Source organism: Phyllobates terribilis, unplaced genomic scaffold (assembly GCF_046119375.1).
Source record: "Phyllobates terribilis strain yellow unplaced genomic scaffold, ASM4611937v1 Scaffold_84__1_contigs__length_6523798, whole genome shotgun sequence".
NCBI lineage: Eukaryota > Metazoa > Chordata > Amphibia > Anura > Dendrobatidae > Phyllobates > Phyllobates terribilis.
The window spans coordinates 1,355,589-1,382,608 of NW_027362844.1; the positions used below are offsets into that span (position 1 = coordinate 1,355,589).

The following is a 27,020-nucleotide window of genomic DNA, read 5'->3' on the forward strand; positions in this document are numbered from 1 at the left end:
CTCCTGCTAAGGGTAGACAGCTGCTCGTTCCACCCCACCCCCCGCCTTAATTGGTTCTCCTCCCTTCCAACGGTGTTGAGGCGGGTGGGAACAGCAGGGGGTGAAGGTGCTGTGTTTAAAGAGGTGGAGTTATGCAGATCTAAAACGCGTGGATTGCAGCAGCAGCAAGCCGAAAAGTGCAGGCATGTAAGGGATCTAGAGGTTGACAACATGTCTTCTTAACGGGAGTCCAGGAGCTCATCTCCACAAATGGACTTTTCAGGATCCTTGGGTGGCTCCGTAGTTTGAAACCAATTCTGGTTATCGCTTCTCGGCCTTTTGGCTAAGATCAAGTGTAGTATCTGTTCTTATCAGTTTAATATCTGATACGTCCCCTATCTGGGGACCATATATTAAATGGATTTTTAGAACAGGGAGATGGAAAAAGAGCTTGCTCTGTCCACTCCACGCATTGACCTGGTATTGCAGTATCTCCAGGACCGGTGCACCCCTTCTTTAATGCAGTTTCTAAAATCAGAAAGAATTGAATTCAATGTTTTTTGTTCATTTTGCTTGTTTGTCGGATTTTGGGATGGACTCTTTGGCTTTGCTTTTCTTCTCCTCATTGGATTTTTCATGTTCAAAGTTGCAGAAGCCAGATTACAAGCTCATTTTGGTTCAACTTCAGCAACTGTGCATTGCATTGCCATGTAATGTGATGCAATGCTATCTTTCTAGCTCTCCCTTTTTACTTCCTTTTGGATAAACAGACATATTAGGCAAGCATTTTGGAGCTTTCACCTAAATAACTACAGGTGGTGAGATAAGCTGCACAATATAATTGACCTTTCAGTATATTGTTGCACACACACCATCTATTTAGCAAATGCCCTTGTTATCAACAGCAGCCTTTTAAACTCACCTGAGCTAACAGGTATGTGCGCTGGTTACTCTGCTGCGCTTAAAATTTCTTTTTTGGTTTGCTACAATGCCTTTTCTGAAACGTTGTCTCCTTCTGCTGGAACACTGACTTCTTTCATTTAATGCCTGCAGACTATAAAAGAGAACCCAACCCAAAAAGTTTGGTTGATTAGTCTGTGGCATTCTGTTAAACTGTTGCTTATGGCGGTCTCTGTGAGCTTCTCAGCGACATTCAGCCAGCCAGGTATCCTGCCTGCAGTAGATGGAATGTGGCAATGGAACGCTGGCTGCGCGTGTCATAATAGGCTCTGAGCCTTTATATACCTGTGCACAGCAGCAGCCACCTTCAGTCTGCTGCTGGACAGCCAGCAGCAGCAGCAGCAGGAGAGGTATGTAATCAGGAGCCCTCCTGCTAAGGGTAGACAGCTGCTCGTTCCACCCCACCCCCCGCCTTAATTGGTTCTCCTCCCTTCCAACGGTGTTGAGGCGGGTGGGAACAGCAGGGGGTGAAGGTGCTGTGTTTAAAGAGGTGGAGTTATGCAGATCTAAAACGCGTGGATTGCAGCAGCAGCAAGCCGAAAAGTGCAGGCATGTAAGGGATCTAGAGGTTGACAACATGTCTTCTTAACGGGAGTCCAGGAGCTCATCTCCACAAATGGACTTTTCAGGATCCTTGGGTGGCTCCGTAGTTTGAAACCAATTCTGGTTATCGCTTCTCGGCCTTTTGGCTAAGATCAAGTGTAGTATCTGTTCTTATCAGTTTAATATCTGATACGTCCCCTATCTGGGGACCATATATTAAATGGATTTTTAGAACAGGGAGATGGAAAAAGAGCTTGCTCTGTCCACTCCACGCATTGACCTGGTATTGCAGTATCTCCAGGACCGGTGCACCCCTTCTTTAATGCAGTTTCTAAAATCAGAAAGAATTGAATTCAATGTTTTTTGTTCATTTTGCTTGTTTGTCGGATTTTGGGATGGACTCTTTGGCTTTGCTTTTCTTCTCCTCATTGGATTTTTCATGTTCAAAGTTGCAGAAGCCAGATTACAAGCTCATTTTGGTTCAACTTCAGCAACTGTGCATTGCATTGCCATGTAATGTGATGCAATGCTATCTTTCTAGCTCTCCCTTTTTACTTCCTTTTGGATAAACAGACATATTAGGCAAGCATTTTGGAGCTTTCACCTAAATAACTACAGGTGGTGAGATAAGCTGCACAATATAATTGACCTTTCAGTATATTGTTGCACACACACCATCTATTTAGCAAATGCCCTTGTTATCAACAGCAGCCTTTTAAACTCACCTGAGCTAACAGGTATGTGCGCTGGTTACTCTGCTGCGCTTAAAATTTCTTTTTTGGTTTGCTACAATGCCTTTTCTGAAACGTTGTCTCCTTCTGCTGGAACACTGACTTCTTTCATTTAATGCCTGCAGACTATAAAAGAGAACCCAACCCAAAAAGTTTGGTTGATTAGTCTGTGGCATTCTGTTAAACTGTTGCTTATGGCGGTCTCTGTGAGCTTCTCAGCGACATTCAGCCAGCCAGGTATCCTGCCTGCAGTAGATGGAATGTGGCAATGGAACGCTGGCTGCGCGTGTCATAATAGGCTCTGAGCCTTTATATACCTGTGCACAGCAGCAGCCACCTTCAGTCTGCTGCTGGACAGCCAGCAGCAGCAGCAGCAGGAGAGGTATGTAATCAGGAGCCCTCCTGCTAAGGGTAGACAGCTGCTCGTTCCACCCCACCCCCCGCCTTAATTGGTTCTCCTCCCTTCCAACGGTGTTGAGGCGGGTGGGAACAGCAGGGGGTGAAGGTGCTGTGTTTAAAGAGGTGGAGTTATGCAGATCTAAAACGCGTGGATTGCAGCAGCAGCAAGCCGAAAAGTGCAGGCATGTAAGGGATCTAGAGGTTGACAACATGTCTTCTTAACGGGAGTCCAGGAGCTCATCTCCACAAATGGACTTTTCAGGATCCTTGGGTGGCTCCGTAGTTTGAAACCAATTCTGGTTATCGCTTCTCGGCCTTTTGGCTAAGATCAAGTGTAGTATCTGTTCTTATCAGTTTAATATCTGATACGTCCCCTATCTGGGGACCATATATTAAATGGATTTTTAGAACAGGGAGATGGAAAAAGAGCTTGCTCTGTCCACTCCACGCATTGACCTGGTATTGCAGTATCTCCAGGACCGGTGCACCCCTTCTTTAATGCAGTTTCTAAAATCAGAAAGAATTGAATTCAATGTTTTTTGTTCATTTTGCTTGTTTGTCGGATTTTGGGATGGACTCTTTGGCTTTGCTTTTCTTCTCCTCATTGGATTTTTCATGTTCAAAGTTGCAGAAGCCAGATTACAAGCTCATTTTGGTTCAACTTCAGCAACTGTGCATTGCATTGCCATGTAATGTGATGCAATGCTATCTTTCTAGCTCTCCCTTTTTACTTCCTTTTGGATAAACAGACATATTAGGCAAGCATTTTGGAGCTTTCACCTAAATAACTACAGGTGGTGAGATAAGCTGCACAATATAATTGACCTTTCAGTATATTGTTGCACACACACCATCTATTTAGCAAATGCCCTTGTTATCAACAGCAGCCTTTTAAACTCACCTGAGCTAACAGGTATGTGCGCTGGTTACTCTGCTGCGCTTAAAATTTCTTTTTTGGTTTGCTACAATGCCTTTTCTGAAACGTTGTCTCCTTCTGCTGGAACACTGACTTCTTTCATTTAATGCCTGCAGACTATAAAAGAGAACCCAACCCAAAAAGTTTGGTTGATTAGTCTGTGGCATTCTGTTAAACTGTTGCTTATGGCGGTCTCTGTGAGCTTCTCAGCGACATTCAGCCAGCCAGGTATCCTGCCTGCAGTAGATGGAATGTGGCAATGGAACGCTGGCTGCGCGTGTCATAATAGGCTCTGAGCCTTTATATACCTGTGCACAGCAGCAGCCACCTTCAGTCTGCTGCTGGACAGCCAGCAGCAGCAGCAGCAGGAGAGGTATGTAATCAGGAGCCCTCCTGCTAAGGGTAGACAGCTGCTTGTTCCACCCCACCCCCCGCCTTAATTGGTTCTCCTCCCTTCCAACGGTGTTGAGGCGGGTGGGAACAGCAGGGGGTGAAGGTGCTGTGTTTAAAGAGGTGGAGTTATGCAGATCTAAAACGCGTGGATTGCAGCAGCAGCAAGCCGAAAAGTGCAGGCATGTAAGGGATCTAGAGGTTGACAACATGTCTTCTTAACGGGAGTCCAGGAGCTCATCTCCACAAATGGACTTTTCAGGATCCTTGGGTGGCTCCGTAGTTTGAAACCAATTCTGGTTATCGCTTCTCGGCCTTTTGGCTAAGATCAAGTGTAGTATCTGTTCTTATCAGTTTAATATCTGATACGTCCCCTATCTGGGGACCATATATTAAATGGATTTTTAGAACAGGGAGATGGAAAAAGAGCTTGCTCTGTCCACTCCACGCATTGACCTGGTATTGCAGTATCTCCAGGACCGGTGCACCCCTTCTTTAATGCAGTTTCTAAAATCAGAAAGAATTGAATTCAATGTTTTTTGTTCATTTTGCTTGTTTGTCGGATTTTGGGATGGACTCTTTGGCTTTGCTTTTCTTCTCCTCATTGGATTTTTCATGTTCAAAGTTGCAGAAGCCAGATTACAAGCTCATTTTGGTTCAACTTCAGCAACTGTGCATTGCATTGCCATGTAATGTGATGCAATGCTATCTTTCTAGCTCTCCCTTTTTACTTCCTTTTGGATAAACAGACATATTAGGCAAGCATTTTGGAGCTTTCACCTAAATAACTACAGGTGGTGAGATAAGCTGCACAATATAATTGACCTTTCAGTATATTGTTGCACACACACCATCTATTTAGCAAATGCCCTTGTTATCAACAGCAGCCTTTTAAACTCACCTGAGCTAACAGGTATGTGCGCTGGTTACTCTGCTGCGCTTAAAATTTCTTTTTTGGTTTGCTACAATGCCTTTTCTGAAACGTTGTCTCCTTCTGCTGGAACACTGACTTCTTTCATTTAATGCCTGCAGACTATAAAAGAGAACCCAACCCAAAAAGTTTGGTTGATTAGTCTGTGGCATTCTGTTAAACTGTTGCTTATGGCGGTCTCTGTGAGCTTCTCAGCGACATTCAGCCAGCCAGGTATCCTGCCTGCAGTAGATGGAATGTGGCAATGGAACGCTGGCTGCGCGTGTCATAATAGGCTCTGAGCCTTTATATACCTGTGCACAGCAGCAGCCACCTTCAGTCTGCTGCTGGACAGCCAGCAGCAGCAGCAGGAGAGGTATGTAATCAGGAGCCCTCCTGCTAAGGGTAGACAGCTGCTCGTTCCACCCCACCCCCCGCCTTAATTGGTTCTCCTCCCTTCCAACGGTGTTGAGGCGGGTGGGAACAGCAGGGGGTGAAGGTGCTGTGTTTAAAGAGGTGGAGTTATGCAGATCTAAAACGCGTGGATTGCAGCAGCAGCAAGCCGAAAAGTGCAGGCATGTAAGGGATCTAGAGGTTGACAATATGTCTTCTTAACGGGAGTCCAGGAGCTCATCTCCACAAATGGACTTTTCAGGATCCTTGGGTGGCTCCGTAGTTTGAAACCAATTCTGGTTATCGCTTCTCGGCCTTTTGGCTAAGATCAGGTGCAGTGATCTACCAGTTGCTGCCTTGGCCTTGGCTAGGAGGTGCCCAGGGTACCCGGCTCCTTGGCCTGGGGGGATCGCTTTGTCTAACGGCAGGGCTTCACCCTCCTGCTGCTATTGGGGAGTCGGATTAGTCCCTGGGCAACGAGAGGCGATCATCGTGTCACCACACATAGCTGTGGGGGGCAGTTCTTTTGGAGGAAGAAGATGGAGTTGACGAGGAAGAGGAACTGTTTACGGTTCTATGTGAAGACGGAGTTAGAGGATTTTTCGTTGGAGGAGAATCAGATCTTGGATATTCTGTTCAAGTATGGGACGATCATTGAAGAGGACATTTTTTGTATGCAAGAAATCAAGTTTAAAAAGGTATTTGACGTAACACTGAAGTCTGAAGAAAAGTGTATTTGTCTTCTCAAGAATTGGGAAGGAAAAGAAATTGGAGTTAATGCTCTTTTTGCTGGAAGGCCGAAAAAGGTGGTTATCTGTATGGATGACCCCTTTGTAGAGATGGAGGAAGTGATGGAGTTTTTGAAGCCATGGAGTATTTTGGTAAAATTCCAGAAGGACTACTTAAATAAAGTGGGAGTCTGGAATGGGAAGAGAAGTTTCCTAGTTTGGGAAAATGGACAAAATGAACTAAGTTTAGGAAGGATTGTTATAAATGGTAAATGTGGATTCAGTTATGTGGAAAATGGTAAAAGAAGAATTGATAATGGGAAACCTGGATTTTGTTATGAGGAAGGTGGGAAAAAAGAGGAGAAAGGGAAAAAGATATTTGAAGAATCGTTTGAAGATTGTAAAGAGAAAGAAGACAAAGATATACAAGTAGTTGAAAATAAGAAGGAGTTTGTGGGAGAGAAGCAGGAATTCTCAGGAGTTGGGGACTCTATGTTTTGCAGACTGGAGAGAGTACCTAGAAGTAAAGACGTTAAGGAAAAAAGGAAGGTGGATGATAAGGGAAAAGAGAAAGTAATGCAGGATTGTGTTGATACCAGTGCTGAAGCTGAAGAAGATGAAAAGATTTTGCTGCAAGGTTTTGACTGGAAATTGTTGGACATGTCATGGAGGAAGAAGAAACGTGGAAGAAGAAAAATGTTGAGTTGATGTTTTTGTTGGAAGTTTTTTGTTGTTGATGTAAGGATATGTTATGTTATGTTTTATTTATTAATTATCATTAAATTTTCTTAAAAAAAACAAAAAGTTGAATTCGGATGATGAAGGCGTAGGCGACATTTTTTTGGTTATCAATGCAAATGGAATTTAATTTATGTCGCGTCTTCTGACGCATTCAATTAAAAAAATCTGTTCTTATCAGTTTAATATCTGATACGTCCCCTATCTGGGGACCATATATTAAATGGATTTTTAGAACAGGGAGATGGAAAAAGAGCTTGCTCTGTCCACTCCACGCATTGACCTGGTATTGCAGTATCTCCAGGACCGGTGCACCCCTTCTTTAATGCAGTTTCTAAAATCAGAAAGAATTGAATTCAATGTTTTTTGTTCATTTTGCTTGTTTGTCGGATTTTGGGATGGACTCTTTGGCTTTGCTTTTCTTCTCCTCATTGGATTTTTCATGTTCAAAGTTGCAGAAGCCAGATTACAAGCTCATTTTGGTTCAACTTCAGCAACTGTGCATTGCATTGCCATGTAATGTGATGCAATGCTATCTTTCTAGCTCTCCCTTTTTACTTCCTTTTGGATAAACAGACATATTAGGCAAGCATTTTGGAGCTTTCACCTAAATAACTACAGGTGGTGAGATAAGCTGCACAATATAATTGACCTTTCAGTATATTGTTGCACACACACCATCTATTTAGCAAATGCCCTTGTTATCAACAGCAGCCTTTTAAACTCACCTGAGCTAACAGGTATGTGCGCTGGTTACTCTGCTGCGCTTAAAATTTCTTTTTTGGTTTGCTACAATGCCTTTTCTGAAACGTTGTCTCCTTCTGCTGGAACACTGACTTCTTTCATTTAATGCCTGCAGACTATAAAAGAGAACCCAACCCAAAAAGTTTGGTTGATTAGTCTGTGGCATTCTGTTAAACTGTTGCTTATGGCGGTCTCTGTGAGCTTCTCAGCGACATTCAGCCAGCCAGGTATCCTGCCTGCAGTAGATGGAATGTGGCAATGGAACGCTGGCTGCGCGTGTCATAATAGGCTCTGAGCCTTTATATACCTGTGCACAGCAGCAGCCACCTTCAGTCTGCTGCTGGACAGCCAGCAGCAGCAGCAGCAGGAGAGGTATGTAATCAGGAGCCCTCCTGCTAAGGGTAGACAGCTGCTCGTTCCACCCCACCCCCCGCCTTAATTGGTTCTCCTCCCTTCCAACGGTGTTGAGGCGGGTGGGAACAGCAGGGGGTGAAGGTGCTGTGTTTAAAGAGGTGGAGTTATGCAGATCTAAAACGCGTGGATTGCAGCAGCAGCAAGCCGAAAAGTGCAGGCATGTAAGGGATCTAGAGGTTGACAACATGTCTTCTTAACGGGAGTCCAGGAGCTCATCTCCACAAATGGACTTTTCAGGATCCTTGGGTGGCTCCGTAGTTTGAAACCAATTCTGGTTATCGCTTCTCGGCCTTTTGGCTAAGATCAAGTGTAGTATCTGTTCTTATCAGTTTAATATCTGATACGTCCCCTATCTGGGGACCATATATTAAATGGATTTTTAGAACAGGGAGATGGAAAAAGAGCTTGCTCTGTCCACTCCACGCATTGACCTGGTATTGCAGTATCTCCAGGACCGGTGCACCCCTTCTTTAATGCAGTTTCTAAAATCAGAAAGAATTGAATTCAATGTTTTTTGTTCATTTTGCTTGTTTGTCGGATTTTGGGATGGACTCTTTGGCTTTGCTTTTCTTCTCCTCATTGGATTTTTCATGTTCAAAGTTGCAGAAGCCAGATTACAAGCTCATTTTGGTTCAACTTCAGCAACTGTGCATTGCATTGCCATGTAATGTGATGCAATGCTATCTTTCTAGCTCTCCCTTTTTACTTCCTTTTGGATAAACAGACATATTAGGCAAGCATTTTGGAGCTTTCACCTAAATAACTACAGGTGGTGAGATAAGCTGCACAATATAATTGACCTTTCAGTATATTGTTGCACACACACCATCTATTTAGCAAATGCCCTTGTTATCAACAGCAGCCTTTTAAACTCACCTGAGCTAACAGGTATGTGCGCTGGTTACTCTGCTGCGCTTAAAATTTCTTTTTTGGTTTGCTACAATGCCTTTTCTGAAACGTTGTCTCCTTCTGCTGGAACACTGACTTCTTTCATTTAATGCCTGCAGACTATAAAAGAGAACCCAACCCAAAAAGTTTGGTTGATTAGTCTGTGGCATTCTGTTAAACTGTTGCTTATGGCGGTCTCTGTGAGCTTCTCAGCGACATTCAGCCAGCCAGGTATCCTGCCTGCAGTAGATGGAATGTGGCAATGGAACGCTGGCTGCGCGTGTCATAATAGGCTCTGAGCCTTTATATACCTGTGCACAGCAGCAGCCACCTTCAGTCTGCTGCTGGACAGCCAGCAGCAGCAGCAGCAGGAGAGGTATGTAATCAGGAGCCCTCCTGCTAAGGGTAGACAGCTGCTCGTTCCACCCCACCCCCCGCCTTAATTGGTTCTCCTCCCTTCCAACGGTGTTGAGGCGGGTGGGAACAGCAGGGGGTGAAGGTGCTGTGTTTAAAGAGGTGGAGTTATGCAGATCTAAAACGCGTGGATTGCAGCAGCAGCAAGCCGAAAAGTGCAGGCATGTAAGGGATCTAGAGGTTGACAACATGTCTTCTTAACGGGAGTCCAGGAGCTCATCTCCACAAATGGACTTTTCAGGATCCTTGGGTGGCTCCGTAGTTTGAAACCAATTCTGGTTATCGCTTCTCGGCCTTTTGGCTAAGATCAAGTGTAGTATCTGTTCTTATCAGTTTAATATCTGATACGTCCCCTATCTGGGGACCATATATTAAATGGATTTTTAGAACAGGGAGATGGAAAAAGAGCTTGCTCTGTCCACTCCACGCATTGACCTGGTATTGCAGTATCTCCAGGACCGGTGCACCCCTTCTTTAATGCAGTTTCTAAAATCAGAAAGAATTGAATTCAATGTTTTTTGTTCATTTTGCTTGTTTGTCGGATTTTGGGATGGACTCTTTGGCTTTGCTTTTCTTCTCCTCATTGGATTTTTCATGTTCAAAGTTGCAGAAGCCAGATTACAAGCTCATTTTGGTTCAACTTCAGCAACTGTGCATTGCATTGCCATGTAATGTGATGCAATGCTATCTTTCTAGCTCTCCCTTTTTACTTCCTTTTGGATAAACAGACATATTAGGCAAGCATTTTGGAGCTTTCACCTAAATAACTACAGGTGGTGAGATAAGCTGCACAATATAATTGACCTTTCAGTATATTGTTGCACACACACCATCTATTTAGCAAATGCCCTTGTTATCAACAGCAGCCTTTTAAACTCACCTGAGCTAACAGGTATGTGCGCTGGTTACTCTGCTGCGCTTAAAATTTCTTTTTTGGTTTGCTACAATGCCTTTTCTGAAACGTTGTCTCCTTCTGCTGGAACACTGACTTCTTTCATTTAATGCCTGCAGACTATAAAAGAGAACCCAACCCAAAAAGTTTGGTTGATTAGTCTGTGGCATTCTGTTAAACTGTTGCTTATGGCGGTCTCTGTGAGCTTCTCAGCGACATTCAGCCAGCCAGGTATCCTGCCTGCAGTAGATGGAATGTGGCAATGGAACGCTGGCTGCGCGTGTCATAATAGGCTCTGAGCCTTTATATACCTGTGCACAGCAGCAGCCACCTTCAGTCTGCTGCTGGACAGCCAGCAGCAGCAGCAGGAGAGGTATGTAATCAGGAGCCCTCCTGCTAAGGGTAGACAGCTGCTCGTTCCACCCCACCCCCCGCCTTAATTGGTTCTCCTCCCTTCCAACGGTGTTGAGGCGGGTGGGAACAGCAGGGGGTGAAGGTGCTGTGTTTAAAGAGGTGGAGTTATGCAGATCTAAAACGCGTGGATTGCAGCAGCAGCAAGCCGAAAAGTGCAGGCATGTAAGGGATCTAGAGGTTGACAACATGTCTTCTTAACGGGAGTCCAGGAGCTCATCTCCACAAATGGACTTTTCAGGATCCTTGGGTGGCTCCGTAGTTTGAAACCAATTCTGGTTATCGCTTCTCGGCCTTTTGGCTAAGATCAAGTGTAGTATCTGTTCTTATCAGTTTAATATCTGATACGTCCCCTATCTGGGGACCATATATTAAATGGATTTTTAGAACAGGGAGATGGAAAAAGAGCTTGCTCTGTCCACTCCACGCATTGACCTGGTATTGCAGTATCTCCAGGACCGGTGCACCCCTTCTTTAATGCAGTTTCTAAAATCAGAAAGAATTGAATTCAATGTTTTTTGTTCATTTTGCTTGTTTGTCGGATTTTGGGATGGACTCTTTGGCTTTGCTTTTCTTCTCCTCATTGGATTTTTCATGTTCAAAGTTGCAGAAGCCAGATTACAAGCTCATTTTGGTTCAACTTCAGCAACTGTGCATTGCATTGCCATGTAATGTGATGCAATGCTATCTTTCTAGCTCTCCCTTTTTACTTCCTTTTGGATAAACAGACATATTAGGCAAGCATTTTGGAGCTTTCACCTAAATAACTACAGGTGGTGAGATAAGCTGCACAATATAATTGACCTTTCAGTATATTGTTGCACACACACCATCTATTTAGCAAATGCCCTTGTTATCAACAGCAGCCTTTTAAACTCACCTGAGCTAACAGGTATGTGCGCTGGTTACTCTGCTGCGCTTAAAATTTCTTTTTTGGTTTGCTACAATGCCTTTTCTGAAACGTTGTCTCCTTCTGCTGGAACACTGACTTCTTTCATTTAATGCCTGCAGACTATAAAAGAGAACCCAACCCAAAAAGTTTGGTTGATTAGTCTGTGGCATTCTGTTAAACTGTTGCTTATGGCGGTCTCTGTGAGCTTCTCAGCGACATTCAGCCAGCCAGGTATCCTGCCTGCAGTAGATGGAATGTGGCAATGGAACGCTGGCTGCGCGTGTCATAATAGGCTCTGAGCCTTTATATACCTGTGCACAGCAGCAGCCACCTTCAGTCTGCTGCTGGACAGCCAGCAGCAGCAGCAGCAGGAGAGGTATGTAATCAGGAGCCCTCCTGCTAAGGGTAGACAGCTGCTCGTTCCACCCCACCCCCCGCCTTAATTGGTTCTCCTCCCTTCCAACGGTGTTGAGGCGGGTGGGAACAGCAGGGGGTGAAGGTGCTGTGTTTAAAGAGGTGGAGTTATGCAGATCTAAAACGCGTGGATTGCAGCAGCAGCAAGCCGAAAAGTGCAGGCATGTAAGGGATCTAGAGGTTGACAACATGTCTTCTTAACGGGAGTCCAGGAGCTCATCTCCACAAATGGACTTTTCAGGATCCTTGGGTGGCTCCGTAGTTTGAAACCAATTCTGGTTATCGCTTCTCGGCCTTTTGGCTAAGATCAAGTGTAGTATCTGTTCTTATCAGTTTAATATCTGATACGTCCCCTATCTGGGGACCATATATTAAATGGATTTTTAGAACAGGGAGATGGAAAAAGAGCTTGCTCTGTCCACTCCACGCATTGACCTGGTATTGCAGTATCTCCAGGACCGGTGCACCCCTTCTTTAATGCAGTTTCTAAAATCAGAAAGAATTGAATTCAATGTTTTTTGTTCATTTTGCTTGTTTGTCGGATTTTGGGATGGACTCTTTGGCTTTGCTTTTCTTCTCCTCATTGGATTTTTCATGTTCAAAGTTGCAGAAGCCAGATTACAAGCTCATTTTGGTTCAACTTCAGCAACTGTGCATTGCATTGCCATGTAATGTGATGCAATGCTATCTTTCTAGCTCTCCCTTTTTACTTCCTTTTGGATAAACAGACATATTAGGCAAGCATTTTGGAGCTTTCACCTAAATAACTACAGGTGGTGAGATAAGCTGCACAATATAATTGACCTTTCAGTATATTGTTGCACACACACCATCTATTTAGCAAATGCCCTTGTTATCAACAGCAGCCTTTTAAACTCACCTGAGCTAACAGGTATGTGCGCTGGTTACTCTGCTGCGCTTAAAATTTCTTTTTTGGTTTGCTACAATGCCTTTTCTGAAACGTTGTCTCCTTCTGCTGGAACACTGACTTCTTTCATTTAATGCCTGCAGACTATAAAAGAGAACCCAACCCAAAAAGTTTGGTTGATTAGTCTGTGGCATTCTGTTAAACTGTTGCTTATGGCGGTCTCTGTGAGCTTCTCAGCGACATTCAGCCAGCCAGGTATCCTGCCTGCAGTAGATGGAATGTGGCAATGGAACGCTGGCTGCGCGTGTCATAATAGGCTCTGAGCCTTTATATACCTGTGCACAGCAGCAGCCACCTTCAGTCTGCTGCTGGACAGCCAGCAGCAGCAGCAGCAGGAGAGGTATGTAATCAGGAGCCCTCCTGCTAAGGGTAGACAGCTGCTCGTTCCACCCCACCCCCCGCCTTAATTGGTTCTCCTCCCTTCCAACGGTGTTGAGGCGGGTGGGAACAGCAGGGGGTGAAGGTGCTGTGTTTAAAGAGGTGGAGTTATGCAGATCTAAAACGCGTGGATTGCAGCAGCAGCAAGCCGAAAAGTGCAGGCATGTAAGGGATCTAGAGGTTGACAACATGTCTTCTTAACGGGAGTCCAGGAGCTCATCTCCACAAATGGACTTTTCAGGATCCTTGGGTGGCTCCGTAGTTTGAAACCAATTCTGGTTATCGCTTCTCGGCCTTTTGGCTAAGATCAAGTGTAGTATCTGTTCTTATCAGTTTAATATCTGATACGTCCCCTATCTGGGGACCATATATTAAATGGATTTTTAGAACAGGGAGATGGAAAAAGAGCTTGCTCTGTCCACTCCACGCATTGACCTGGTATTGCAGTATCTCCAGGACCGGTGCACCCCTTCTTTAATGCAGTTTCTAAAATCAGAAAGAATTGAATTCAATGTTTTTTGTTCATTTTGCTTGTTTGTCGGATTTTGGGATGGACTCTTTGGCTTTGCTTTTCTTCTCCTCATTGGATTTTTCATGTTCAAAGTTGCAGAAGCCAGATTACAAGCTCATTTTGGTTCAACTTCAGCAACTGTGCATTGCATTGCCATGTAATGTGATGCAATGCTATCTTTCTAGCTCTCCCTTTTTACTTCCTTTTGGATAAACAGACATATTAGGCAAGCATTTTGGAGCTTTCACCTAAATAACTACAGGTGGTGAGATAAGCTGCACAATATAATTGACCTTTCAGTATATTGTTGCACACACACCATCTATTTAGCAAATGCCCTTGTTATCAACAGCAGCCTTTTAAACTCACCTGAGCTAACAGGTATGTGCGCTGGTTACTCTGCTGCGCTTAAAATTTCTTTTTTGGTTTGCTACAATGCCTTTTCTGAAACGTTGTCTCCTTCTGCTGGAACACTGACTTCTTTCATTTAATGCCTGCAGACTATAAAAGAGAACCCAACCCAAAAAGTTTGGTTGATTAGTCTGTGGCATTCTGTTAAACTGTTGCTTATGGCGGTCTCTGTGAGCTTCTCAGCGACATTCAGCCAGCCAGGTATCCTGCCTGCAGTAGATGGAATGTGGCAATGGAACGCTGGCTGCGCGTGTCATAATAGGCTCTGAGCCTTTATATACCTGTGCACAGCAGCAGCCACCTTCAGTCTGCTGCTGGACAGCCAGCAGCAGCAGCAGCAGGAGAGGTATGTAATCAGGAGCCCTCCTGCTAAGGGTAGACAGCTGCTCGTTCCACCCCACCCCCCGCCTTAATTGGTTCTCCTCCCTTCCAACGGTGTTGAGGCGGGTGGGAACAGCAGGGGGTGAAGGTGCTGTGTTTAAAGAGGTGGAGTTATGCAGATCTAAAACGCGTGGATTGCAGCAGCAGCAAGCCGAAAAGTGCAGGCATGTAAGGGATCTAGAGGTTGACAACATGTCTTCTTAACGGGAGTCCAGGAGCTCATCTCCACAAATGGACTTTTCAGGATCCTTGGGTGGCTCCGTAGTTTGAAACCAATTCTGGTTATCGCTTCTCGGCCTTTTGGCTAAGATCAAGTGTAGTATCTGTTCTTATCAGTTTAATATCTGATACGTCCCCTATCTGGGGACCATATATTAAATGGATTTTTAGAACAGGGAGATGGAAAAAGAGCTTGCTCTGTCCACTCCACGCATTGACCTGGTATTGCAGTATCTCCAGGACCGGTGCACCCCTTCTTTAATGCAGTTTCTAAAATCAGAAAGAATTGAATTCAATGTTTTTTGTTCATTTTGCTTGTTTGTCGGATTTTGGGATGGACTCTTTGGCTTTGCTTTTCTTCTCCTCATTGGATTTTTCATGTTCAAAGTTGCAGAAGCCAGATTACAAGCTCATTTTGGTTCAACTTCAGCAACTGTGCATTGCATTGCCATGTAATGTGATGCAATGCTATCTTTCTAGCTCTCCCTTTTTACTTCCTTTTGGATAAACAGACATATTAGGCAAGCATTTTGGAGCTTTCACCTAAATAACTACAGGTGGTGAGATAAGCTGCACAATATAATTGACCTTTCAGTATATTGTTGCACACACACCATCTATTTAGCAAATGCCCTTGTTATCAACAGCAGCCTTTTAAACTCACCTGAGCTAACAGGTATGTGCGCTGGTTACTCTGCTGCGCTTAAAATTTCTTTTTTGGTTTGCTACAATGCCTTTTCTGAAACGTTGTCTCCTTCTGCTGGAACACTGACTTCTTTCATTTAATGCCTGCAGACTATAAAAGAGAACCCAACCCAAAAAGTTTGGTTGATTAGTCTGTGGCATTCTGTTAAACTGTTGCTTATGGCGGTCTCTGTGAGCTTCTCAGCGACATTCAGCCAGCCAGGTATCCTGCCTGCAGTAGATGGAATGTGGCAATGGAACGCTGGCTGCGCATGTCATAATAGGCTCTGAGCCTTTATATACCTGTGCACAGCAGCAGCCACCTTCAGTCTGCTGCTGGACAGCCAGCAGCAGCAGCAGCAGGAGAGGTATGTAATCAGGAGCCCTCCTGCTAAGGGTAGACAGCTGCTCGTTCCACCCCACCCCCCGCCTTAATTGGTTCTCCTCCCTTCCAACGGTGTTGAGGCGGGTGGGAACAGCAGGGGGTGAAGGTGCTGTGTTTAAAGAGGTGGAGTTATGCAGATCTAAAACGCGTGGATTGCAGCAGCAGCAAGCCGAAAAGTGCAGGCATGTAAGGGATCTAGAGGTTGACAACATGTCTTCTTAACGGGAGTCCAGGAGCTCATCTCCACAAATGGACTTTTCAGGATCTTTGGGTGGCTCCGTAGTTTGAAACCAATTCTGGTTATCGCTTCTCGGCCTTTTGGCTAAGATCAAGTGTAGTATCTGTTCTTATCAGTTTAATATCTGATACGTCCCCTATCTGGGGACCATATATTAAATGGATTTTTAGAACAGGGAGATGGAAAAAGAGCTTGCTCTGTCCACTCCACGCATTGACCTGGTATTGCAGTATCTCCAGGACCGGTGCACCCCTTCTTTAATGCAGTTTCTAAAATCAGAAAGAATTGAATTCAATGTTTTTTGTTCATTTTGCTTGTTTGTCGGATTTTGGGATGGACTCTTTGGCTTTGCTTTTCTTCTCCTCATTGGATTTTTCATGTTCAAAGTTGCAGAAGCCAGATTACAAGCTCATTTTGGTTCAACTTCAGCAACTGTGCATTGCATTGCCATGTAATGTGATGCAATGCTATCTTTCTAGCTCTCCCTTTTTACTTCCTTTTGGATAAACAGACATATTAGGCAAGCATTTTGGAGCTTTCACCTAAATAACTACAGGTGGTGAGATAAGCTGCACAATATAATTGACCTTTCAGTATATTGTTGCACACACACCATCTATTTAGCAAATGCCCTTGTTATCAACAGCAGCCTTTTAAACTCACCTGAGCTAACAGGTATGTGCGCTGGTTACTCTGCTGCGCTTAAAATTTCTTTTTTGGTTTGCTACAATGCCTTTTCTGAAACGTTGTCTCCTTCTGCTGGAACACTGACTTCTTTCATTTAATGCCTGCAGACTATAAAAGAGAACCCAACCCAAAAAGTTTGGTTGATTAGTCTGTTTCATTCTGTTAAACTGTTGCTTATGGCGGTCTCTGTGAGCTTCTCAGCGACATTCAGCCAGCCAGGTATCCTGCCTGCAGTAGATGGAATGTGGCAATGGAACGCTGGCTGCGCGTGTCATAATAGGCTCTGAGCCTTTATATACCTGTGCACAGCAGCAGCCACCTTCAGTCTGCTGCTGGACAGCCAGCAGCAGCAGCAGCAGGAGAGGTATGTAATCAGGAGCCCTCCTGCTAAGGGTAGACAGCTGCTCGTTCCACCCCACCCCCCGCCTTAATTGGTTCTCCTCCCTTCCAACGGTGTTGAGGCGGGTGGGAACAGCAGGGGGTGAAGGTGCTGTGTTTAAAGAGGTGGAGTTATGCAGATCTAAAACGCGTGGATTGCAGCAGCAGCAAGCCGAAAAGTGCAGGCATGTAAGGGATCTAGAGGTTGACAACATGTCTTCTTAACGGGAGTCCAGGAGCTCATCTCCACAAATGGACTTTTCAGGATCCTTGGGTGGCTCCGTAGTTTGAAACCAATTCTGGTTATCGCTTCTCGGCCTTTTGGCTAAGATCAAGTGTAGTATCTGTTCTTTTCAGTTTAATATCTGATACGTCCCCTATCTGGGGACCATATATTAAATGGATTTTTAGAACAGGGAGATGGAAAAAGAGCTTGCTCTGTCCACTCCACGCATTGACCTGGTATTGCAGTATCTCCAGGACCGGTGCACCCCTTCTTTAATGCAGTTTCTAAAATCAGAAAGAATTGAATTCAATGTTTTTTGTTCATTTTGCTTGTTTGTCGGATTTTGGGATGGACTCTTTGGCTTTGCTTTTCTTCTCCTCATTGGATTTTTCATGTTCAAAGTTGCAGAAGCCAGATTACAAGCTCATTTTGGTTCAACTTCAGCAACTGTGCATTGCATTGCCATGTAATGTGATGCAATGCTATCTTTCTAGCTCTCCCTTTTTACTTCCTTTTGGATAAACAGACATATTAGGCAAGCATTTTGGAGCTTTCACCTAAATAACTACAGGTGGTGAGATAAGCTGCACAATATAATTGACCTTTCAGTATATTGTTGCACACACACCATCTATTTAGCAAATGCCCTTGTTATCAACAGCAGCCTTTTAAACTCACCTGAGCTAACAGGTATGTGCGCTGGTTACTCTGCTGCGCTTAAAATTTCTTTTTTGGTTTGCTACAATGCCTTTTCTGAAACGTTGTCTCCCTCTGCTGGAACACTGACTTCTTTCATTTAATGCCTGCAGACTATAAAAGAGAACCCAACCCAAAAAGTTTGGTTGATTAGTCTGTGGCATTCTGTTAAACTGTTGCTTATGGCGGTCTCTGTGAGCTTCTCAGCGACATTCAGCCAGCCAGGTATCCTGCCTGCAGTAGATGGAATGTGGCAATGGAACGCTGGCTGCGCGTGTCATAATAGGCTCTGAGCCTTTATATACCTGTGCACAGCAGCAGCCACCTTCAGTCTGCTGCTGGACAGCCAGCAGCAGCAGCAGCAGGAGAGGTATGTAATCAGGAGCCCTCCTGCTAAGGGTAGACAGCTGCTCGTTCCACCCCACCCCCCGCCTTAATTGGTTCTCCTCCCTTCCAACGGTGTTGAGGCGGGTGGGAACAGCAGGGGGTGAAGGTGCTGTGTTTAAAGAGGTGGAGTTATGCAGATCTAAAACGCGTGGATTGCAGCAGCAGCAAGCCGAAAAGTGCAGGCATGTAAGGGATCTAGAGGTTGACAACATGTCTTCTTAACGGGAGTCCAGGAGCTCATCTCCACAAATGGACTTTTCAGGATCCTTGGGTGGCTCCGTAGTTTGAAACCAATTCTGGTTATCGCTTCTCGGCCTTTTGGCTAAGATCAAGTGTAGTATCTGTTCTTATCAGTTTAATATCTGATACGTCCCCTATCTGGGGACCATATATTAAATGGATTTTTAGAACAGGGAGATGGAAAAAGAGCTTGCTCTGTCCACTCCACGCATTGACCTGGTATTGCAGTATCTCCAGGACCGGTGCACCCCTTCTTTAATGCAGTTTCTAAAATCAGAAAGAATTGAATTCAATGTTTTTTGTTCATTTTGCTTGTTTGTCGGATTTTGGGATGGACTCTTTGGCTTTGCTTTTCTTCTCCTCATTGGATTTTTCATGTTCAAAGTTGCAGAAGCCAGATTACAAGCTCATTTTGGTTCAACTTCAGCAACTGTGCATTGCATTGCCATGTAATGTGATGCAATGCTATCTTTCTAGCTCTCCCTTTTTACTTCCTTTTGGATAAACAGACATATTAGGCAAGCATTTTGGAGCTTTCACCTAAATAACTACAGGTGGTGAGATAAGCTGCACAATATAATTGACCTTTCAGTATATTGTTGCACACACACCATCTATTTAGCAAATGCCCTTGTTATCAACAGCAGCCTTTTAAACTCACCTGAGCTAACAGGTATGTGCGCTGGTCACTCTGCTGCGCTTAAAATTTCTTTTTTGGTTTGCTACAATGCCTTTTCTGAAACGTTGTCTCCTTCTGCTGGAACACTGACTTCTTTCATTTAATGCCTGCAGACTATAAAAGAGAACCCAACCCAAAAAGTTTGGTTGATTAGTCTGTGGCATTCTGTTAAACTGTTGCTTATGGCGGTCTCTGTGAGCTTCTCAGCGACATTCAGCCAGCCAGGTATCCTGCCTGCAGTAGATGGAATGTGGCAATGGAACGCTGGCTGCGTGTGTCATAATAGGCTCTGAGCCTTTATATACCTGTGCACAGCAGCAGCCACCTTCAGTCTGCTGCTGGACAGCCAGCAGCAGCAGCAGCAGGAGAGGTATGTAATCAGGAGCCCTCCTGCTAAGGGTAGACAGCTGCTCGTTCCACCCCACCCCCCGCCTTAATTGGTTCTCCTCCCTTCCAACGGTGTTGAGGCGGGTGGGAACAGCAGGGGGTGAAGGTGCTGTGTTTAAAGAGGTGGAGTTATGCAGATCTAAAACGCGTGGATTGCAGCAGCAGCAAGCCGAAAAGTGCAGGCATGTAAGGGATCTAGAGGTTGACAACATGTCTTCTTAACGGGAGTCCAGGAGCTCATCTCCACAAATGGACTTTTCAGGATCCTTGGGTGGCTCCGTAGTTTGAAACCAATTCTGGTTATCGCTTCTCGGCCTTTTGGCTAAGATGAAGTGTAGTATCTGTTCTTATCAGTTTAATATCTGATACGTCCCCTATCTGGGGACCATATATTAAATGGATTTTTAGAACAGGGAGATGGAAAAAGAGCTTGCTCTGTCCACTCCACGCATTGACCTGGTATTGCAGTATCTCCATGACCGGTGCACCCCTTCTTTAATGCAGTTTCTAAAATCAGAAAGAATTGAATTCAATGTTTTTTGTTCATTTTGCTTGTTTGTCGGATTTTGGGATGGACTCTTTGGCTTTGCTTTTCTTCTCCTCATTGGATTTTTCATGTTCAAAGTTGCAGAAGCCAGATTACAAGCTCATTTTGGTTCAACTTCAGCAACTGTGCATTGCATTGCCATGTAATGTGATGCAATGCTATCTTTCTAGCTCTCCCTTTTTACTTCCTTTTGGATAAACAGACATATTAGGCAAGCATTTTGGAGCTTTCACCTAAATAACTACAGGTGGTGAGATAAGCTGCACAATATAATTGACCTTTCAGTATATTGTTGCACACACACCATCTATTTAGCAAATGCCCTTGTTATCAACAGCAGCCTTTTAAACTCACCTGAGCTAACAGGTATGTGCGCTGGTTACTCTGCTGCGCTTAAAATTTCTTTTTTGGTTTGCTACAATGCCTTTTCTTAAACGTTGTCTCCTTCTGCTGGAACACTGACTTCTTTCATTTAATGCCTGCAGACTATAAAAGAGAACCCAACCCAAAAAGTTTGGTTGATTAGTCTGTGGCATTCTGTTAAACTGTTGCTTATGGCGGTCTCTGTGAGCTTCTCAGCGACATTCAGCCAGCCAGGTATCCTGCCTGCAGTAGATGGAATGTGGCAATGGAACGCTGGCTGCGCGTGTCATAATAGGCTCTGAGCCTTTATATACCTGTGCACAGCAGCAGCCACCTTCAGTCTGCTGCTGGACAGCCAGCAGCAGCAGCAGCAGGAGAGGTATGTAATCAGGAGCCCTCCTGCTAAGGGTAGACAGCTGCTCGTTCCACCCCACCCCCCGCCTTAATTGGTTCTCCTCCCTTCCAACGGTGTTGAGGCGGGTGGGAACAGCAGGGGGTGAAGGTGCTGTGTTTAAAGAGGTGGAGTTATGCAGATCTAAAACGCGTGGATTGCAGCAGCAGCAAGCCGAAAAGTGCAGGCATGTAAGGGATCTAGAGGTTGACAACATGTCTTCTTAACGGGAGTCCAGGAGCTCATCTCCACAAATGGACTTTTCAGGATCCTTGGGTGGCTCCGTAGTTTGAAACCAATTCTGGTTATCGCTTCTCGGCCTTTTGGCTAAGATCAAGTGTAGTATCTGTTCTTATCAGTTTAATATCTGATACGTCCCCTATCTGGGGACCATATATTAAATGGATTTTTAGAACAGGGAGATGGAAAAAGAGCTTGCTCTGTCCACTCCACGCATTGACCTGGTATTGCAGTATCTCCAGGACCGGTGCACCCCTTCTTTAATGCAGTTTCTAAAATCAGAAAGAATTGAATTCAATGTTTTTTGTTCATTTTGCTTGTTTGTCGGATTTTGGGATGGACTCTTTGGCTTTGCTTTTCTTCTCCTCATTGGATTTTTCATGTTCAAAGTTGCAGAAGCCAGATTACAAGCTCATTTTGGTTCAACTTCAGCAACTGTGCATTGCATTGCCATGTAATGTGATGCAATGCTATCTTTCTAGCTCTCCCTTTTTACTTCCTTTTGGATAAACAGACATATTAGGCAAGCATTTTGGAGCTTTCACCTAAATAACTACAGGTGGTGAGATAAGCTGCACAATATAATTGACCTTTCAGTATATTGTTGCACACACACCATCTATTTAGCAAATGCCCTTGTTATCAACAGCAGCCTTTTAAACTCACCTGAGCTAACAGGTATGTGCGCTGGTTACTCTGCTGCGCTTAAAATTTCTTTTTTGGTTTGCTACAATGCCTTTTCTGAAACGTTGTCTCCTTCTGCTGGAACACTGACTTCTTTCATTTAATGCCTGCAGACTATAAAAGAGAACCCAACCCAAAAAGTTTGGTTGATTAGTCTGTGGCATTCTGTTAAACTGTTGCTTATGGCGGTCTCTGTGAGCTTCTCAGCGACATTCAGCCAGCCAGGTATCCTGCCTGCAGTAGATGGAATGTGGCAATGGAACGCTGGCTGCGCGTGTCATAATAGGCTCTGAGCCTTTATATACCTGTGCACAGCAGCAGCCACCTTCAGTCTGCTGCTGGACAGCCAGCAGCAGCAGCAGCAGGAGAGGTATGTAATCAGGAGCCCTCCTGCTAAGGGTAGACAGCTGCTCGTTCCACCCCACCCCCCGCCTTAATTGGTTCTCCTCCCTTCCAACGGTGTTGAGGCGGGTGGGAACAGCAGGGGGTGAAGGTGCTGTGTTTAAAGAGGTGGAGTTATGCAGATCTAAAACGCGTGGATTGCAGCAGCAGCAAGCCGAAAAGTGCAGGCATGTAAGGGATCTAGAGGTTGACAACATGTCTTCTTAACGGGAGTCCAGGAGCTCATCTCCACAAATGGACTTTTCAGGATCCTTGGGTGGCTCCGTAGTTTGAAACCAATTCTGGTTATCGCTTCTCGGCCTTTTGGCTAAGATCAAGTGTAGTATCTGTTCTTATCAGTTTAATATCTGATACGTCCCCTATCTGGGGACCATATATTAAATGGATTTTTAGAACAGGGAGATGGAAAAAGAGCTTGCTCTGTCCACTCCACGCATTGACCTGGTATTGCAGTATCTCCAGGACCGGTGCACCCCTTCTTTAATGCAGTTTCTAAAATCAGAAAGAATTGAATTCAATGTTTTTTGTTCATTTTGCTTGTTTGTCGGATTTTGGGATGGACTCTTTGGCTTTGCTTTTCTTCTCCTCATTGGATTTTTCATGTTCAAAGTTGCAGAAGCCAGATTACAAGCTCATTTTGGTTCAACTTCAGCAACTGTGCATTGCATTGCCATGTAATGTGATGCAATGCTATCTTTCTAGCTCTCCCTTTTTACTTCCTTTTGGATAAACAGACATATTAGGCAAGCATTTTGGAGCTTTCACCTAAATAACTACAGGTGGTGAGATAAGCTGCACAATATAATTGACCTTTCAGTATATTGTTGCACACACACCATCTATTTAGCAAATGCCCTTGTTATCAACAGCAGCCTTTTAAACTCACCTGAGCTAACAGGTATGTGCGCTGGTTACTCTGCTGCGCTTAAAATTTCTTTTTTGGTTTGCTACAATGCCTTTTCTGAAACGTTGTCTCCTTCTGCTGGAACACTGACTTCTTTCATTTAATGCCTGCAGACTATAAAAGAGAACCCAACCCAAAAAGTTTGGTTGATTAGTCTGTGGCATTCTGTTAAACTGTTGCTTATGGCGGTCTCTGTGAGCTTCTCAGCGACATTCAGCCAGCCAGGTATCCTGCCTGCAGTAGATGGAATGTGGCAATGGAACGCTGGCTGCGCGTGTCATAATAGGCTCTGAGCCTTTATATACCTGTGCACAGCAGCAGCCACCTTCAGTCTGCTGCTGGACAGCCAGCAGCAGCAGCAGCAGGAGAGGTATGTAATCAGGAGCCCTCCTGCTAAGGGTAGACAGCTGCTCGTTCCACCCCACCCCCCGCCTTAATTGGTTCTCCTCCCTTCCAACGGTGTTGAGGCGGGTGGGAACAGCAGGGGGTGAAGGTGCTGTGTTTAAAGAGGTGGAGTTATGCAGATCTAAAACGCGTGGATTGCAGCAGCAGCAAGCCGAAAAGTGCAGGCATGTAAGGGATCTAGAGGTTGACAACATGTCTTCTTAACGGGAGTCCAGGAGCTCATCTCCACAAATGGACTTTTCAGGATCCTTGGGTGGCTCCGTAGTTTGAAACCAATTCTGGTTATCGCTTCTCGGCCTTTTGGCTAAGATCAAGTGTAGTATCTGTTCTTATCAGTTTAATATCTGATACGTCCCCTATCTGGGGACCATATATTAAATGGATTTTTAGAACAGGGAGATGGAAAAAGAGCTTGCTCTGTCCACTCCACGCATTGACCTGGTATTGCAGTATCTCCAGGACCGGTGCACCCCTTCTTTAATGCAGTTTCTAAAATCAGAAAGAATTGAATTCAATGTTTTTTGTTCATTTTGCTTGTTTGTCGGATTTTGGGATGGACTCTTTGGCTTTGCTTTTCTTCTCCTCATTGGATTTTTCATGTTCAAAGTTGCAGAAGCCAGATTACAAGCTCATTTTGGTTCAACTTCAGCAACTGTGCATTGCATTGCCATGTAATGTGATGCAATGCTATCTTTCTAGCTCTCCCTTTTTACTTCCTTTTGGATAAACAGACATATTAGGCAAGCATTTTGGAGCTTTCACCTAAATAACTACAGGTGGTGAGATAAGCTGCACAATATAATTGACCTTTCAGTATATTGTTGCACACACACCATCTATTTAGCAAATGCCCTTGTTATCAACAGCAGCCTTTTAAACTCACCTGAGCTAACAGGTATGTGCGCTGGTTACTCTGCTGCGCTTAAAATTTCTTTTTTGGTTTGCTACAATGCCTTTTCTGAAACGTTGTCTCCTTCTGCTGGAACACTGACTTCTTTCATTTAATGCCTGCAGACTATAAAAGAGAACCCAACCCAAAAAGTTTGGTTGATTAGTCTGTGGCATTCTGTTAAACTGTTGCTTATGGCGGTCTCTGTGAGCTTCTCAGCGACATTCAGCCAGCCAGGTATCCTGCCTGCAGTAGATGGAATGTGGCAATGGAACGCTGGCTGCGCGTGTCATAATAGGCTCTGAGCCTTTATATACCTGTGCACAGCAGCAGCCACCTTCAGTCTGCTGCTGGACAGCCAGCAGCAGCAGCAGCAGGAGAGGTATGTAATCAGGAGCCCTCCTGCTAAGGGTAGACAGCTGCTCGTTCCACCCCACCCCCCGCCTTAATTGGTTCTCCTCCCTTCCAACTGTGTTGAGGCGGGTGGGAACAGCAGGGGGTGAAGGTGCTGTGTTTAAAGAGGTGGAGTTATGCAGATCTAAAACGCGTGGATTGCAGCAGCAGCAAGCCGAAAAGTGCAGGCATGTAAGGGATCTAGAGGTTGACAACATGTCTTCTTAACGGGAGTCCAGGAGCTCATCTCCACAAATGGACTTTTCAGGATCCTTGGGTGGCTCCGTAGTTTGAAACCAATTCTGGTTATCGCTTCTCGGCCTTTTGGCTAAGATCAAGTGTAGTATCTGTTCTTATCAGTTTAATATCTGATACGTCCCCTATCTGGGGACCATATATTAAATGGATTTTTAGAACAGGGAGATGGAAAAAGAGCTTGCTCTGTCCACTCCACGCATTGACCTGGTATTGCAGTATCTCCAGGACCGGTGCACCCCTTCTTTAATGCAGTTTCTAAAATCAGAAAGAATTGAATTCAATGTTTTTTGTTCATTTTGCTTGTTTGTCGGATTTTGGGATGGACTCTTTGGCTTTGCTTTTCTTCTCCTCATTGGATTTTTCATGTTCAAAGTTGCAGAAGCCAGATTACAAGCTCATTTTGGTTCAACTTCAGCAACTGTGCATTGCATTGCCATGTAATGTGATGCAATGCTATCTTTCTAGCTCTCCCTTTTTACTTCCTTTTGGATAAACAGACATATTAGGCAAGCATTTTGGAGCTTTCACCTAAATAACTACAGGTGGTGAGATAAGCTGCACAATATAATTGACCTTTCAGTATATTGTTGCACATACACCATCTATTTAGCAAATGCCCTTGTTATCAACAGCAGCCTTTTAAACTCACCTGAGCTAACAGGTATGTGCGCTGGTTACTCTGCTGCGCTTAAAATTTCTTTTTTGGTTTGCTACAATGCCTTTTCTGAAACGTTGTCTCCTTCTGCTGGAACACTGACTTCTTTCATTTAATGCCTGCAGACTATAAAAGAGAACCCAACCCAAAAAGTTTGGTTGATTAGTCTGTGGCATTCTGTTAAACTGTTGCTTATGGCGGTCTCTGTGAGCTTCTCAGCGACATTCAGCCAGCCAGGTATCCTGCCTGCAGTAGATGGAATGTGGCAATGGAACGCTGGCTGCGCGTGTCATAATAGGCTCTGAGCCTTTATATACCTGTGCACAGCAGCAGCCACCTTCAGTCTGCTGCTGGACAGCCAGCAGCAGCAGCAGCAGGAGAGGTATGTAATCAGGAGCCCTCCTGCTAAGGGTAGACAGCTGCTCGTTCCACCCCACCCCCCGCCTTAATTGGTTCTCCTCCCTTCCAACGGTGTTGAGGCGGGTGGGAACAGCAGGGGGTGAAGGTGCTGTGTTTAAAGAGGTGGAGTTATGCAGATCTAAAACGCGTGGATTGCAGCAGCAGCAAGCCGAAAAGTGCAGGCATGTAAGGGATCTAGAGGTTGACAACATGTCTTCTTAACGGGAGTCCAGGAGCTCATCTCCACAAATGGACTTTTCAGGATCCTTGGGTGGCTCCGTAGTTTGAAACCAATTCTGGTTATCGCTTCTCGGCCTTTTGGCTGCGGTCAAGTGTCTTGTACAGGCGACTGTGGTTCAGAAGGTACTCGGGTACCCCTCTCCTCGGCCTTGCAGGGTGACCCACTTCGGTGGGCTCCCCTGCCTGCTGCTATTGGGAGAGGGCTTAGTCCCAGGGTAACGGGTTGCGATCCCCCCCAGCCTCTCAGGTGTTTCTGTTTACAGAACTCTGAAAGGCGCAGATTGCAAGCGGTTTGCGATTTGCTTTTTCTTGTTGCGTTACCATGGAGGTTGACCCCAACCTCGTGCCTCACTATGCGAGGCTTAAAAACACTATCCGTATTCATTTCACAGAGGGCGGAAGTGATGAAAGGAAATTGTGGTACGTAGTCCAGGACGTGCTTGAAGGGCTCTTTCATGTGCAGAAGAACGAGATTCTCTCTATCCAGGATTATCCGAGGCGTGGCGATTATGACATCACCTTCACCGGGGAAGGCATTTTTCAGGATGTCCTGGTAAGAGCCAGAAAGGCAAAAAACAATCCTATTCTAAAAGGAATACAAGTTATCGAGCACGTCCTGGATGAGGTAAAAATGGTAATCCTTAAAGTATTTTCTCCTTTCGTTACTTCAGTGGAACTA

The 27,020-nt window shown here is 44.8% G+C and overlaps 19 non-coding genes across 19 annotated transcripts; all 19 read left to right on the forward strand.

The window, feature by feature from the left end:
- The first annotated feature begins 302 nt into the window (after positions 1-302).
- Positions 303-493, forward strand: LOC141197461 (U2 spliceosomal RNA). The gene has a single exon (XR_012269714.1). It is a non-coding gene; the product is annotated as a U2 spliceosomal RNA (small nuclear RNA).
- A 1,115-nt stretch (positions 494-1,608) lies between these two features.
- On the forward strand, positions 1,609-1,799 carry LOC141197462 (U2 spliceosomal RNA). The gene has a single exon (XR_012269715.1). It is a non-coding gene; the product is annotated as a U2 spliceosomal RNA (small nuclear RNA).
- A 1,115-nt stretch (positions 1,800-2,914) lies between these two features.
- On the forward strand, positions 2,915-3,105 carry LOC141197463 (U2 spliceosomal RNA). The gene has a single exon (XR_012269716.1). It is a non-coding gene; the product is annotated as a U2 spliceosomal RNA (small nuclear RNA).
- A 1,115-nt stretch (positions 3,106-4,220) lies between these two features.
- LOC141197464 (U2 spliceosomal RNA) lies at positions 4,221-4,411 on the forward strand. The gene has a single exon (XR_012269717.1). It is a non-coding gene; the product is annotated as a U2 spliceosomal RNA (small nuclear RNA).
- A 2,409-nt stretch (positions 4,412-6,820) lies between these two features.
- On the forward strand, positions 6,821-7,007 carry LOC141197543 (U2 spliceosomal RNA). The gene has a single exon (XR_012269793.1). It is a non-coding gene; the product is annotated as a U2 spliceosomal RNA (small nuclear RNA).
- Positions 7,008-8,122: 1,115 nt separating this feature from the next.
- LOC141197465 (U2 spliceosomal RNA) lies at positions 8,123-8,313 on the forward strand. Its single transcript, XR_012269718.1, has one exon. It is a non-coding gene; the product is annotated as a U2 spliceosomal RNA (small nuclear RNA).
- Positions 8,314-9,428: 1,115 nt separating this feature from the next.
- On the forward strand, positions 9,429-9,619 carry LOC141197466 (U2 spliceosomal RNA). The gene has a single exon (XR_012269719.1). It is a non-coding gene; the product is annotated as a U2 spliceosomal RNA (small nuclear RNA).
- A 1,112-nt stretch (positions 9,620-10,731) lies between these two features.
- LOC141197467 (U2 spliceosomal RNA) lies at positions 10,732-10,922 on the forward strand. The gene has a single exon (XR_012269720.1). It is a non-coding gene; the product is annotated as a U2 spliceosomal RNA (small nuclear RNA).
- Positions 10,923-12,037: 1,115 nt separating this feature from the next.
- LOC141197468 (U2 spliceosomal RNA) lies at positions 12,038-12,228 on the forward strand. Its single transcript, XR_012269721.1, has one exon. It is a non-coding gene; the product is annotated as a U2 spliceosomal RNA (small nuclear RNA).
- A 1,115-nt stretch (positions 12,229-13,343) lies between these two features.
- LOC141197469 (U2 spliceosomal RNA) lies at positions 13,344-13,534 on the forward strand. The gene has a single exon (XR_012269722.1). It is a non-coding gene; the product is annotated as a U2 spliceosomal RNA (small nuclear RNA).
- A 1,115-nt stretch (positions 13,535-14,649) lies between these two features.
- On the forward strand, positions 14,650-14,840 carry LOC141197471 (U2 spliceosomal RNA). Its single transcript, XR_012269724.1, has one exon. It is a non-coding gene; the product is annotated as a U2 spliceosomal RNA (small nuclear RNA).
- Positions 14,841-15,955: 1,115 nt separating this feature from the next.
- On the forward strand, positions 15,956-16,146 carry LOC141197472 (U2 spliceosomal RNA). The gene has a single exon (XR_012269725.1). It is a non-coding gene; the product is annotated as a U2 spliceosomal RNA (small nuclear RNA).
- A 1,115-nt stretch (positions 16,147-17,261) lies between these two features.
- Positions 17,262-17,452, forward strand: LOC141197516 (U2 spliceosomal RNA). The gene has a single exon (XR_012269766.1). It is a non-coding gene; the product is annotated as a U2 spliceosomal RNA (small nuclear RNA).
- A 1,115-nt stretch (positions 17,453-18,567) lies between these two features.
- LOC141197474 (U2 spliceosomal RNA) lies at positions 18,568-18,758 on the forward strand. The gene has a single exon (XR_012269726.1). It is a non-coding gene; the product is annotated as a U2 spliceosomal RNA (small nuclear RNA).
- Positions 18,759-19,873: 1,115 nt separating this feature from the next.
- LOC141197535 (U2 spliceosomal RNA) lies at positions 19,874-20,064 on the forward strand. Its single transcript, XR_012269785.1, has one exon. It is a non-coding gene; the product is annotated as a U2 spliceosomal RNA (small nuclear RNA).
- Positions 20,065-21,179: 1,115 nt separating this feature from the next.
- Positions 21,180-21,370, forward strand: LOC141197475 (U2 spliceosomal RNA). The gene has a single exon (XR_012269727.1). It is a non-coding gene; the product is annotated as a U2 spliceosomal RNA (small nuclear RNA).
- A 1,115-nt stretch (positions 21,371-22,485) lies between these two features.
- Positions 22,486-22,676, forward strand: LOC141197476 (U2 spliceosomal RNA). Its single transcript, XR_012269728.1, has one exon. It is a non-coding gene; the product is annotated as a U2 spliceosomal RNA (small nuclear RNA).
- A 1,115-nt stretch (positions 22,677-23,791) lies between these two features.
- LOC141197477 (U2 spliceosomal RNA) lies at positions 23,792-23,982 on the forward strand. The gene has a single exon (XR_012269729.1). It is a non-coding gene; the product is annotated as a U2 spliceosomal RNA (small nuclear RNA).
- Positions 23,983-25,097: 1,115 nt separating this feature from the next.
- LOC141197478 (U2 spliceosomal RNA) lies at positions 25,098-25,288 on the forward strand. The gene has a single exon (XR_012269730.1). It is a non-coding gene; the product is annotated as a U2 spliceosomal RNA (small nuclear RNA).
- Positions 25,289-27,020: the final 1,732 nt, after the last annotated feature.